A 14193-nucleotide genomic window follows, 5' to 3' on the forward strand; every position below is an offset into this window, starting at 1 on the left:
AAATCAATTTTTAAATCTGGACTTCTGAAGGTGGCATTCCGAATCCCCAGCCCAAGCCTGTAAGTATTCTGAATTTTTCTGAATATATTCTGAATTATCTGTCTGTACTGAAACTTTACTAGAATACTCTGGATAGGATGCTACTGAAACCCTAGAAAAGCTTGCTGAAAGACTGAAACTGTAGTTAGACGTCGATTCTATGAAAACCATCTCTGAATTACTATTTGAATCATAAAACATCTGTAATAATCACTGGAATGCTAAAATTAATGCATAAAATTTGTAATCAGATTATACGATATGAGTACACGAGCAGCTTGAGGTAGAGGCCGTGGACGAGGCCGAGGAAGAGCTCGAGCGGGATCTTCGTCTTCAGGACATATGTCAGCGGCAGAAGCACCGGTACCTTCAGCAACGGAAATGGAATCACATGATCGTGGTGCCGGGGATGACGCCCTGTCGCAGGTAATGCTTCGAGTTCTAGAAAGAGTTACCGGGGCAAGTTCGGGCAACGGAATTCGAGGATCGATTTCTGAATGACTCCGGGCTAACGGAGCGGAGATCTTTAGGGGTGTATCTGGTGTAGCCCCAAATGTAGCAGAATATTGGTTGGAGGCCACGGAACGAATTATGGATGACTTGGACTGTTCTGTGAAGCAGAAGCTGAAGGGGGCCGTATCGTTGCTGCGAGATGAGGCTTATCAATGGTTGCTCACCGTGAGGGATGGAACCCCAGCTGATAGGGTCACTTGGGAGCTGTTTAAGACGGCCTTTAAGGGGAAGTATGTTAGGGCGAGTTATGTGGACGCCCGTAGGAAAGAATTCCTGAATCTGGTCCAAGGAGGCAAAACTGTTGCTGAGTACGAGGCTGAATTTCTGAGGCTGAGTAGGTATGCTGTGGGAATAGTTGCTACGGAGTATGAGCGTAGCATTCACTTTGAGGATGGACTCAGAGATGACCTTAAGGTGCTAATTGCTCCGCAGAGGGAGCGTGACTCCGCGGTTCTGGTGGAAAAAGCTAAGATCACTGAGGAGGTAAAGCGTACTGAGAGGCAGAACCGTGAGAAAGATCGGAACTGTTTCCGGAGGGATTCTGGACCTTCGAGTGGAGCAAACAAGAATGCCAAAAGGGCGAGAGTGGAGGAGCCAGTTTGAGCAGTTCCGATGAATGTGGTTAGACTGCCAATCTGTGGGGACTGTGGTAAGGTACACCTGGGTGAGTGTAGGAAACGTTCTGGTGCTTGTTTCCGATGCGGATCTATGGAGCACAGAGTTAAGGACTGTCCACAGAGAGCTGATCAGGCTCAGGTTACTGTACAGAGGGTTGTTCAACCCATGAGAGGTGGACCACAACCACCGAGAGGACGTGGACAAGGTAGGGGCGGAAATGGAAATGGTCGACGTTGAGGGGCGCCTGGCAGGGGAGCCGAAAATGCTGAGGCTCGACAGCCAGCATTGGTGTATGCAGCTCATCGTCGAGAGGAGGGCGACGCACCTGATGTCATAACTGGTACGTTTTTAGTTTCTAATATGCCGTATACTGCCTTGGTGGATATTGGATCTACTCATTCTTATGTTGCGTGTGCCATATCTAGGTCTTTGGGAGTGCATTCTGAGAAGATAGTGAGTGGGGTATCTGTGCTAAGTCCCTTCGGTCACTCGGTTAGGGTAGACAAGCGGTATAAGGATGTACCCTTAGAAACTCATGGTAGGATCTTTCCTGGCGATCTAATGGAGTTGCCGTTTGGAGAGTTTGATCTCATTCTGGGAATGGACTGGCTTGTTAAGCATAAGGCGACTCTGGATTGTGCTGCTAAGTGAATGGTGCTAAGGACCACGGAAGGGGATGAGGTTATGGTGATAGGTAAGCGAAGGGACTATTTGTCTAACGTGATATCGGCATTGAGGGCTGAAAAGTGGATTCGAAAAAGGTTGTGAGGCCTATTTGGCATTTGTAAGTCAAACAGATGTAGAGGGGCTGACAGTGGATAAGGTTAGAACTGTAAAAGAGTTCCAAGATGTCTTTCCAGAGGAGCTTCCGGGATTGCCTCCAAACTGAGAAGTTGAATTTGGAATCGACCTGTTGCCTGGGACAGCACCACTGTCCATTGCACCATATAGGATGGCACCAAAGGAGTTAGTGGAGTTAAAGGTGCAAATTCAAGAATTGTTGGATAGGGGCTTTATTAGGCCAAGTGTGTCTCCATGGGGAGCACCGGTGCTATTCGTGAAGAAGAAGGATGGGACGATGCGCATGTGCATTGATTATCGCCAGTTGAACAAACTGACGATTAAGAATAAGTACCCTCTGCCAAGGATTGACGATCTGTTCGACCAGCTTAAAGGAGCTTCTGTATTTTCTAAGATCGATCTTCGATCTGGATATCATCAATTAAGGGTCAAGGAGGCAGATATTCATAAGACAGCATTCAGGACTCGTTATGGTCATTATGAGTTTCTGGTTATGCCATTTGGACTAACAAACGCTCCTACAGCGTTTATGGATCTAATGAATCGTGTGTTCCAACCATTTCTAGATCGGTTCGTGGTCGTCTTTATTGACGATATTCTGGTATATTCTCAGACCGAAGCAAAACATGATGATCATCTCCGCACTGTGTTACAAGTGTTAAGGGAGAAAGAACTTTATGCGAAGTTCAGCAAGTGTGAGTTCTGGTTGAGGGAGGTAACCTTTTTGGGGCATGTGGTCTCTGTAGAGGGGATTAGAGTGGATCCTCGAAAGATTGAAGCAATTTTGGAATGGAAGCCACCTAGGTCGGTTTCAGAAATTTGAAGTTTCCTAGGATTGGCAGATACTACAGAAGGTTTGTGGAAGGTTTTTCGGTGATGGCAGCACCTCTCACAAAACTCATAAAGAAAGGAGTACCATTTGTATGGACGGAGAAGCAGCAAGAAGCTTTTGAGAGGTTGAAGAAAGTTCTGACTGAAGCACCTGTGTTAATTCAACCAGAGTCTGGGAAAGATTTTACTGTGTACAGTGATGCATCACACGTAGGTTTGGGTTGTGTGTTGATGCAAGAGGGTAAGGTAGTTGCTTATGCATCTCGACAACTTAAGCCTCATGAAGGGAACTATCTTACTCATGATTTAGAGTTAGCAGCAGTGATCTTTGCACTTAAAATCTGGAGACATTACTTCTATGGAGAAAGGTGTATTATATACACAGATCATAAGAGTCTCAAGTATTTGTTGACTCAGAAGGAACTGAACCTTAGGCAAAGGAGATGGATCGAGTTGCTCAAGGATTATGATTGTTCAATCGAATATCACCCAGGCAAGGCTAATGTGGTAGCCGATGCTCTAAGTCATAGAGCTATATCTGATTTGAGAGCAATGTTTGCTCGTCTAAGTCTGTTTGACGATGGAAGTCTATTGGCTGAATTGCAAGTAAGGCCAACCTGGGTGGATTAGATTAAGGAAAAGCAGTTGAAAGATGAGTCTTTAGTCCCTCGTTTTCAACAAGTTAAGGAAGGGGAAACTTCTGAGTTTGGGATAAATGATGAAGGGGTTCTGTGTTTTCGAGGTAGAATTTGTGTTCCGAAGGACTCTGGCTTGAGACAGTCAATTTTGAAGGAAGCTCATGGGGGACTTTGTGTCATGCATCCTGGAGGGAATAAGTTGTACCATGACTTGCGAGAACTGTATTGGTGGCCTGGACTCAAGCGAGAGGTAACGGAATTTGTGGGGAAATGTCTGAAATGCCAGCAAGTGAAAGCTGAGCATCAGTTACCTTCTGGATTATTGCAGCCAGTAAAAATACCACTTTGGAAGTGGGAGAGGGTAACCATGGACTTTGTGAGTGGGCTACCCTTGTCACCATCGAAGAAAGACTCGATATGGGTGATTGTGGATAGGTTGACCAAGTCGGCTCATTTTATACATGTTCGCACAGACTTTTCTCTTCAGAAGTTAGCCAAGTTGTATGTGGCGGAGATTGTGCGACTGCATGGAGTTCCGGTTTCGATTATCTCTGATCGGGATCCTAGATTCACATCTCGGTTTTGGCAAAAGTTGCATGAGGCGTTGGGAACGCGATTGAACTTTAGTACGGCTTTCCATCCCCAAACTGATGGTCAGCCGGAAAGAGTTATTCAGATTCTGGAAGACATGTTGAGGGGATGTGTTATTGATTTCCGAGGTAGTTGGGAGGATTACTTGCCTTTGGCAGAGTTTGCATACAACAATAGTTATCAGTCGAGTATTCGGATGGCACCTTATGAAGCACTGTATGGGCGAAGGTGTCGAACACCTAGTTGTTGGACTGAACTGGGGGAGCGACAAGTTTTTGGACCTGAGTTGGTGCCAGATACTGAGGATAAGGTCAGGTTAATTAGAGATCGGTTAAAGGAAGCGTCTGATAGGCAAAAGTCGTATGCAGATCTGAAGCGTAAGGAGATTGAATACTCAGTGAACGATATGGTCTTCTTAAAGGTTTCACCTTGGAAGAAGATACTAAGGTTTGGAAAGAAGGGCAAGTTGAGTCTGCGGTTCATTGGGCCTTATCGAGTTTTGAAGCGAGTAGGCCCAGTGGCTTATCAGTTGGAATTGCCTCCAGAGTTAGACAGGATTCACGATGTTTTTCACGTCTCCATGATAAGGCGTTATCGTTCTGACCCTACTCATGTCTTGCCGGTTGCAGAAATTGAAGTGCGAACTGATTTGACCTTTAAGGAGGAGCCTGTACAAATATTGGATCGAGACGTTAAGGTTCTGAGGAGGAAATCTGTACCATTAGTGAAAGTGCTTTGGCGTAACCATGGCAGAGAAGAAGCTAATTGGGAGCCAGAGGAGACAATGCAACAACAATACCCTCATCTGTTCGGATCAGGTAAATTTCGAGGACGAAATTTCTTTAAGGAGGGTAGAGTTGTAACGCCCCAAATTTCCAGGAATTCGGTAAAGGTTGTAAAATTTAAAATTCTGTGTTCTATTTGTTATGTGTAGGATTAATTATGTTGGTGGGCCTCTAGAAGGCCCAAGGTTAGGATAAAACCCGGTAGTTTTAATTAATTTTAAATCTGTAGGGGAAAGGGGTTCTGGTAAATTGGGCTTTAAGGAATTAATTGTGTAAAATGGATCACAAGGAAGCAAGTGGTTAAGTGGCATGTGACGCCACTGGGAAGGATGTTAGTGGCGTGTGGAAGCTTGGGGAGGACCCAGGTTCAAGTCATAATGGCAGCAAATTAAGTGATTAATTTTTATGTACAAGAAAGGGAAGTAATGGAACTGAAATAAAAGTCTATCAGGAAGAGTTTAAGAAGGTAAGGGGATTGAATAAGGATAAAGATAAGGGAGGAAATCTAGGAGCTGATCAAGGAGCAAGAGGTGGCCGGCCAAGGGACTCTAGCATGGGAAATTCGGCTAGGTATTGTAGTAGTGGGAATTTCGGCTTTTGGGGTGTGTTGTGCTGAAATTCTGATCATCTTTTCTTCTTCTCCATCTACCTTCTCCTCTTCCTTCTCCATAGCCGAACGCTTCTATCTCTTTACTCTTCATCACATCCTTAATCTTTTTATTTTTAGCCTTATAAGTCGAACATCATAAAAAGCCGAAATCCCGAAAGCTTATTCTTTTTGTGCCGATTTCTTATAACCAAAACCACATCTCTTCTCTTCATCATTTGTGGCCGAGTCACCAGCCCTCTAAAACCTCCAGTTTTGACGACAAGACCATAACAAGACCCTCTCGTTTTACCTTTCTAAACACAAGTTGCAAAAAGTCGAAAACCCCACATTAAAGGGGACTTGGCCGAATACTGAAGTCACTGAAAGATCGACTTTTGTTATCATCTGAGGGCTTAGATCTACATCGGGATCGAGTGGGAAACTCATTGGAGTCATTCACTAAGGAATCGGTGGTAAGTCTTCTCCAAAACTTAGTCTTCTTACATATTTTAGGAAAAGCCAAAATCCCTAAAAGTTAGGGAGGTTGTCGATTTGGACTTGTAATCCTGAGGGGTCGTAATAACTATTTTGTTTTGGTAATAACGTGATTTAGAGGTGGTTGATCAAGGGCTTGGACAGGTGGAACGATCGGATCTTTGGAGTTAACCATAGTTCGGCAGTAAGGTAAGAGCAATAAGGGTTTTAGGCATGTTTGGCCGAATGTGGTAAGGGACTATATACTCAATTTTATTTCGATATTTGGAGTAATATTAAGTGATTCGATTGTAGGCAGTTCGTGTGTAGATCTTGTCGAGGAAATCCCAAAAACAGGTGTGTAACTGACACCCTTTCATAGGCTAGATCGACAAAAGCCGAAAAGTTGAAATGCCGAAAAATCGGTATTTTGGGCACTTGCGAGTGTGCGAATGCTCGTAAGACGTATGGGTAATTATTACTGGTAATCGGAAGTGATAAAACTGTGGTACGCGCGATTTCGTGCGTTTTGATATTTTGGGCTTAATGGGCCAAAACTGGGTTAATGGGCCAACGGGCCCAATTCGGTAAAAACACTCGGTAAGTGTTTCTGGCTAAACGTAATGGCTACGACATGCATGAAAACGTTAGAAATAGTTAAATGTACTAGAATACCCCTATGTATGCAAAATTACCATTATACCCCTATGTATGCAAAATGACCTCTATACCCTTAGGGTTAATTTTGTCTGAAAAGCATGATGAATTAAATATGTATGATGTATGTCATGAATGTATATCTGTTGCATGGGGACATGGGTTATATTATGGAGGAAGCGTCCTGGTGGCTATGCCACAAATTATCTGTTCTTGTGGCCCTGCCACAAATTATCTGTTCTGGTGGCACTGCCACAAAATATCTGTATCTGGTGACTCTGTCACATTTTCTGTATCTGGCAGCCATGCTGCATATTTCTGTGGCGTGTAGCGGTTGGGTGGGTCGAGTAGTCTCCCCACATGGCGAAAGGATGGTATGGGGGTGTATGTGGTTGGATATGGTTGGGTTTCTGCATAAGCATGATATATCTGTTTTGGTCTGTTCTGGGCCTATGGGCTTTATTCTGATATCTATTCTGGGCTGAGGCCAACTTATTCTGTCTCTGTGGTTTGAACTGATTTAGGCTATGGTTGGGTTGAATTACACACTGAGTTTCCCAAAACTCACCCCCTTATTTTCATCCTCGCAGGTAATCCTCAACCATAGTGGGCTTGGAGCTATGAGGGATTCGGACTGGCCACATGTTTCGACGAACCTGGTTTTTTTCTGGTGAACTGGACGTCCTTTTAATTTCATTTATGGTTTTGGGTTTTAAGTGTAATAAGGCCGCTTACTTATTTTTATGGTTTTGTTTTACTTTTATTATTTTATTTTATTCTGATGATAAAAAAAACTATGATAACTAAGGAAAATGGGTTAGATTTAGGACGCGTTGTCAAAAACATTAAGGGATTTCAAAATAACACGATTACAAATAAGACTTCCGCTAAGCAAACGTTTTCAAACTTAATCATTTTCTTAAGATAGACATAACCAGACGGTTTTCTCAAAATAATACGAGTCGTTAAGGTGTGGCAATGGTGGTGTGCATGTCTAGGATTGGATCCGAAGGGAGCTTGGTACTTAAGCAGTTCGACGGACTCACCTCCTCTTCTTCCTGGTTTCCTACCTGGTGCACAGCTTCTATTCACTTTAACCTGCTTTAAAAAGTATCTTTTACAACCCCAACTAAGTTTTCCAAACTAAGTAATACGGAACGTTTTGAACGCATCAATGTGGCGCACCGGATCCGGTCATATCGTCTAGGCCGGGTTTAGGGTGTTACAGTTATCCACAACCATATGGTTATTATCCACCATTTCCTAATTATGATGTGTCATATCAACCTCAAATGCATCCTCCACCACCAATGTATCCTCCTCCTTAAATATATCCTCCATATCAATTATATGAAAACCAAGTTAAAAATGTTACATTTTTTATATATTTTTTTGGACAAAGGTAATGAGAATCATGTCAAGAACACTCTCAATGTGAAGGTGAAGGATATGATCCTTCTCCATATTCCACTAATTGGTGAAAACTAAATTGTACCACTGCCATTATCTATAAGGTATTTTTTTAAAGAATATTTTTGTTAATGTTTTTAATTTTAATGATATTAAAACATTTAAATTACATCTATAGATATAAATGAATGAAGTATGAAAAGACTAAGGTTACTCGCACTTCTGGGAAGTGGTTTGGAGCTGCTAGCTCGTATACGTAACCAAAATGAACCAAGGAATTTCGTAGTGGCTGAAAATTAACTTTTAAGTCTGATAAATCTGATAGAAACCGTGATCGATGACCTACTATGTCCACGAGTAGTGTGCGAGGTCTGTCTAGGGATACTGATATCTCAAATTGTGAACATTATGAAAAAATGCACCGTGATGAATGTTGGAAGCTAACCTGGGCTTGTTTTCGCTATGGATCTATGGAGCATTTTTCTTGAGTGTCTGAAGAATCAGAATGCTACTCATGTTTCTTCTCAGAGGTCTATGCATGTATCTAGAGGCCGTGGAACAAGTCGCAGTGGTTCTTTTGCTAGAAGGGGTGCTAGAAAAGGAAGCGACACTGTTACTCACTAGGCAGAGGCCAGAACGCCAGCACAAGCTTATGTTGTATGGACACATGAGAATGGTGATGCAATTGACATTGTGGCATGTATCTTTTTATTGCATTCAGAACCTGTTTATGCTTTGATAGACTCGAGATCTTTACACTCATATGTCAATGTTGAATTAGTTAAATCGGGAAGTTTAAAAGCAGAGATGTCTAGAGTACCGATAGTTGTGTCAAGTCCTTTGAGACAGTCCGTAATAGTAGATCAGGTGTGCAGGCAATGTCCGTTAGGAATACAAAATATAACCTTCCCTGTTGATTTTTTGAAAATGCCATTTGGTGACTTTGATTTAATATTGGGAATGGATTGGCTTACTGAACATTGACTGATTCTAGATTTTCGTAAAAAGAAATTTGTGGTTCAGAGTAAAGACAATAGTATAATTGAAGTGAATAATGTTCAAACTAGTGGATCAACTCTTATCATTTCGACAATTCGAGCTAATGAACTTCTCAATTAAGGCTGTGAAGCTTTTCTATCCTATGTTATCAACTCAAATTCTAGCAATAGACAGAGCAATAAGATTTTCATTGTTTATGAATTTCCTAATGTATTTCCCGAGGAATTACCGGGATTACCACCAGATCGAGAGGTTGAATTTGCAATTGAAGTATTTCTTGGTACAGCTCTGGTGTCTATGTCTTCTTATCCTATAACACCTACAAAGCTAAAATAATTAAAGGTGCAATTGCAAGATTTGCTGGATCGCAGCTTTATATGCCCTAGTATATCTCCCTCGGGAGCTCTAGTGTTATTCATTAAAAAGAAAGATGGCTCGATACGACTCTGTATAGACTATCGACAATTGAATAAGTTGACAATTAAGAATCAGTACCCACTACCTTATATCGATGCCTTGTTTGATCAATTAAAAGGAGCTTCTATCTTTTCAAAGATCGATTTGAGATTGGGTTACTATCAGTTGAAAGTGAAAGATAGTGACGTACTTAAGACGGCATTTCGCATGCGTTATGGCCACTATGAATTGTTTGTGATGCCTTTTGGGCTGACTAATGCTCCGACGGCATTCATGGATCTCATGAACCGTACCAATAATATTTGGATCAATTTGTAGTAGTTTTCATTGACGACATCTTGATCTATTCGAAATCCGAATCTGAGCATGAGCAACACCTTAAAATTGTTTTGCAAATGTTACGAGAGAAATAGTTATATGGAAAGCTTAGCAAGTGTGAAGTCTGATTATCAGAAGTTTTGTTTTTTGGACATGTTATCTCAACAGATGGAGTTAGAGTTGACTTGAAAAAGATTGAAGCCATTGTTCAGTGGAAAGCACTGAGGAATATGCCAAAGGTTTGTAGTTTTCTTGGTTTGGTTGGTTACTACAGAATATTTTCAAATGGATTTTCAAAGATAGCTTTACCGATGACAAAGCTATTGCATAAAAATGTTCAATTCATTTGGAGTAATAAATGTCAGAGAGTTTCGAGAAATTAAAACAGATGTTGACAGAGGTGCCAGTTATAACTCTACTTGAACCGGGAAAAGATTTTGTGATCTACAGTGATGCCTCATTGAGTGCTCTCGGTTGTGTCTTGATGCAAGAGGAAAAAGTGATAACGTATGCATCTCGTCAACTAAAAACGCATGAACATAACTATCCAACGCATGACTTAGAGTTAGCTACTGCGGTTTTTACTCTAAAGATCTGGTGACACTATTTGTACGATGAAAAGTGCCACATCTATACCGATTACAAGAGTATTAAATACCTCCTATCACAAAAGGAGTTGAATTTGAGACAATGATGTTGGGTCAAGCTTCTAAAAGATTACGATTGTGTTATTGATTACCATCCCGGTAAAGCTAATGTTATAGCTGACGCGGTGAGCAGCAAGGCAGTCATTGAGTTGCGAGCAATGTTTACTCAACTTAGTATCAATGATGATGGAAGCTTGTTGGCTGAGTTAAAGGTCAAGCCAGTGTTGTTTGATCAGATTAAAGTAGCATAGTTAGATGATATCAAATTAGCGAAGAAAAGAGAAATGGTTCAAAATGGCACACTAGAAAGTTTCAGTATTAGTGATTGTGATTGTTTGAGATTTCAAAATTGAATTTGTGTTCCAAATGTTGTAGAATTAAAAGAGTTGATACTTCGTGAAGCTCATAATAGTCCTTTTACTTTGCATCCTGAAGGAACAAAAATCTATCACGACCTGCGAGAAGTGTATTGATGGCCCAAAATGAAAAGAGATACAGTTGAGTCTGTAGCTAAATGCTTAACTTGTCAATGAGTTAAGGCAAAATATCAGGTTCCCATAAGATTACTTTAGCCCATTTCTATTCCTAAGTGGAAATAGGAACTCATCACAATGGATTTTTTAACGAGATTACCTTTATCTCTGAGCAAGAAAAATGTTGTGTAGGTGATTGTTGATCGACTTACAAAATTGACTCATTTTATTGCAGTCAAGACTGATTGGTCACTTCAAAAACTTGTTGAAGTTTACACTCAAAAAATTATGAGATTACATAATGTCCCTATGTCAATTATCTCTAATCGAGATCCACATTTCACTTCGAGATTTTGGAAACAGTTGCATGAATCCATTGGACGAGACTCAATTTTAGCATAGCTTTTCACCCACAGACAGATGAACAATATGAACGTGTTATTCAGATTTTGGAAGATATGTTTCGCACTTGTGTAATCAATTTTGAATCAGGTTGGGAACATTATTTACCTTTGGCCAAATTCATATACAAAAATAGGTTCCAATCAAGTATTCAAATGGCCCTGTACGAAGCCTTATGTGGTCATAGGTGTCGAATACCTGTTTGTTCGATGGAATTGTGTGAAAGAAAAGTTGTTGGGCCGGAATTGATTCAAGAAATGGAAGACATTGTTACGATGATCCGAGATAGATTGAAAATAGCTTTTGATAGATAGAAATCATACGCATAATTGAAACGTGGAGATATTGAGTTTGTTGTTGGTGATAATGTGTTTCTAAAAGTGTTACCTTGGAAGAAAAATCTGTGATTTGGCAGAAAAGGGAAGTTGAGTCCTCGTTTTATTGGATCATATGAAATCACTGAAAAAGTGAGACTAGTAGCATATTGGTTAGCTTTTCCAGAGGAATTACAGAAAAAGCATGATGTTTTCCACGTTTCAATGCTTAGGAGATATCGATAGCATCCATCTCACGTTATTTTGAAGGAAGAAATTGAGATTCAACCTAACTTGTCTTGGGATGAAAAGCCAGTTGAAAATGTAGCTCACGAGATAAAAGAATTGCATAATAAACAAGTTCCATTAGTAAAAATTCTATGGCGTAGCCATAATGTTGAGGAAATAGCTTGGACACCGGAAGAGATGATGAGATCTCAATATCGATGAAATCTCAATATCCTTACCTTTATTCAGGTAAATTTTGGGGACAAAATTTAATTAGTGGGGGAGAATTGTAATGATCTGATAGACAGGGGTGTGGGAAAACGTATTTTTGGGACTCTATTTTCATAAACCAAACTCGTAAATATTTAATTAAATATTTATGAAGTCAGTTGGGTAGCTAATTAATTTTTTGATGTTATGTCGATATTAGTTAGCTTGTACTATCGTTTGCAATGTAATTAAATATTCTAATTGGTTGTAATGTCCGTGATTTTAATTCGACGATGGTGAGGGGTTAGGGGTGTTACAAAACCCATATCTCCATCTTCTTTCAACTCACATAGTCGAGACCATTCACACCAAGGTATTCCTTTTTTCCCTTATCCCTTTTGCCACCAGAACTGTGCCATGATACTATTTAATTCCCCACATAAAGTTTTGGGTAGTAAGAAACATGCCATCGAGTATGTTGGAATGGATTGCAAAAACGACTTTATAAAAACTTACTTACCCCATGAAATAGTAACCTCAAATTCCATCCATCGTTCTTTTTCTTAAACCTATCTTTCAAAAGCTGAAATGTTGCTTTCTCCCATCTTTCCACCATGTTAGGTAAGCCCATGTATCTCTCAGGATCATTTGAATACCGAACTCCCAACCTTCTTGAAATCGACTTTCGAATTTCTTCTAGAGTATTTGAGATGTAGAAAACTGTTGATTTTTCATAATTTACACATTGGCTTAAACATGTCCTTCAAAATACCATTCAAAATACCAAAAAGGAAACAATCATTGGCAAAAAGTAAATCTAAAATTTGAAGGCCTCGTCTACTTGCTTTTGCCCCTTTAATAAAACCCTCATACAAAGCAAAACACATAAGGGTAGAAAGACCCTCACTGCAAATCAGAAACAAGAAAGGGCTCATAGTGTCTCCTTATCTAAACTCCCTAAAAAGTCGAGAAAACTCACCCATTTTTCCATTAATGCTCACTGAATATAACACTATAGAGACATATTTCATGATAAGGTCCACCCACCTTCTATGAAACCCATACATTCCATCATTGTCCTTATAAAGTCCCATTCAACTTGATCATAGGTCTTACTCATATCGAATTTTAATGCCATAAAACCCTTGCTCCCTATTTTTTCTAACAAAATATATGCAATAATTCATGAGCAAGTAACATGTTGTTAGAAATCAAACACCCTAGTACAAAAGCACTTTGGGCTTTATCAATACACAACTCCAACATCTTTTAAAAATAGTTTTCTATTGCCTTAGCTATCATTTTATAGACAACACTACAAATAGTTATAAGTCTAAAGTTTACCATGTTTATTGGATGTGGCACTTTGGGGATGAGTACTATATTTGTGGTGTTAATCTAATCCAACTCCAGTCTTTCATTCAAGACACCCAAGCAGAACGAGGCTACATCCTCTCCCACAATATGCCAAAATTTTTGAAAAAATAAGGCCAAAAAACCATCAACCATTGAGGCTTCAAAAAAATTAAAACCAAAGGAAAATCCTGAAATTTAGGATGAAATTGCTGATGTGACATTAAACTATTAGAAAAGGATAATATCCACAATCTTTTCTCTTAATATAATATATATAATATTTTTTTGTAATAGTATCATTTGTTTGTCCAGATTTTGTCTGTTATAGAGAGTTAACTGTTATACACCTATAACAACATGTTGTTATAGAGATATAATCTTTATAATCTTACTATAGAATCATATCATGAATTTCCATCACATAAAGAAAGTAAGAATAATGTTTAAAAAAGAAAGAAAGTGGGAATCAAATCAACAAAATTAAAAGGCGTATAACATGTGCATGTATTATTGCTTTTACGCATATTTTATTTTACATTCTTTCACATGATTAATTATAAAGTTCATAAATCTAACAAGAACAATTAACCAATGAGTTATCAAATTAAATTAATTAATTAATTATGAGTTACTAAATTCAAATAATCAATTTATAAGTGTATGAAGTTCCAAATTCATAGTATAATATTTAATTAGGGAATTTAATATTTTCTTGAATTTATATCTTTAATTCCACTCATTGAAGATTATTTTTATTTTATAAAATATAATTAATATATTTCTTCACGTGAAATTTAATCATTTTATTGAAATAATATTTTAATTAAGATTATTTTCATTTAATAAATGATAATTAATAGATTTGTTTATATGAAATAACTAT

The sequence above is a fragment of the Gossypium hirsutum genome, chromosome A07 (assembly GCF_007990345.1).
Source record: "Gossypium hirsutum isolate 1008001.06 chromosome A07, Gossypium_hirsutum_v2.1, whole genome shotgun sequence".
NCBI classification, from domain to species: domain Eukaryota; kingdom Viridiplantae; phylum Streptophyta; class Magnoliopsida; order Malvales; family Malvaceae; genus Gossypium; species Gossypium hirsutum.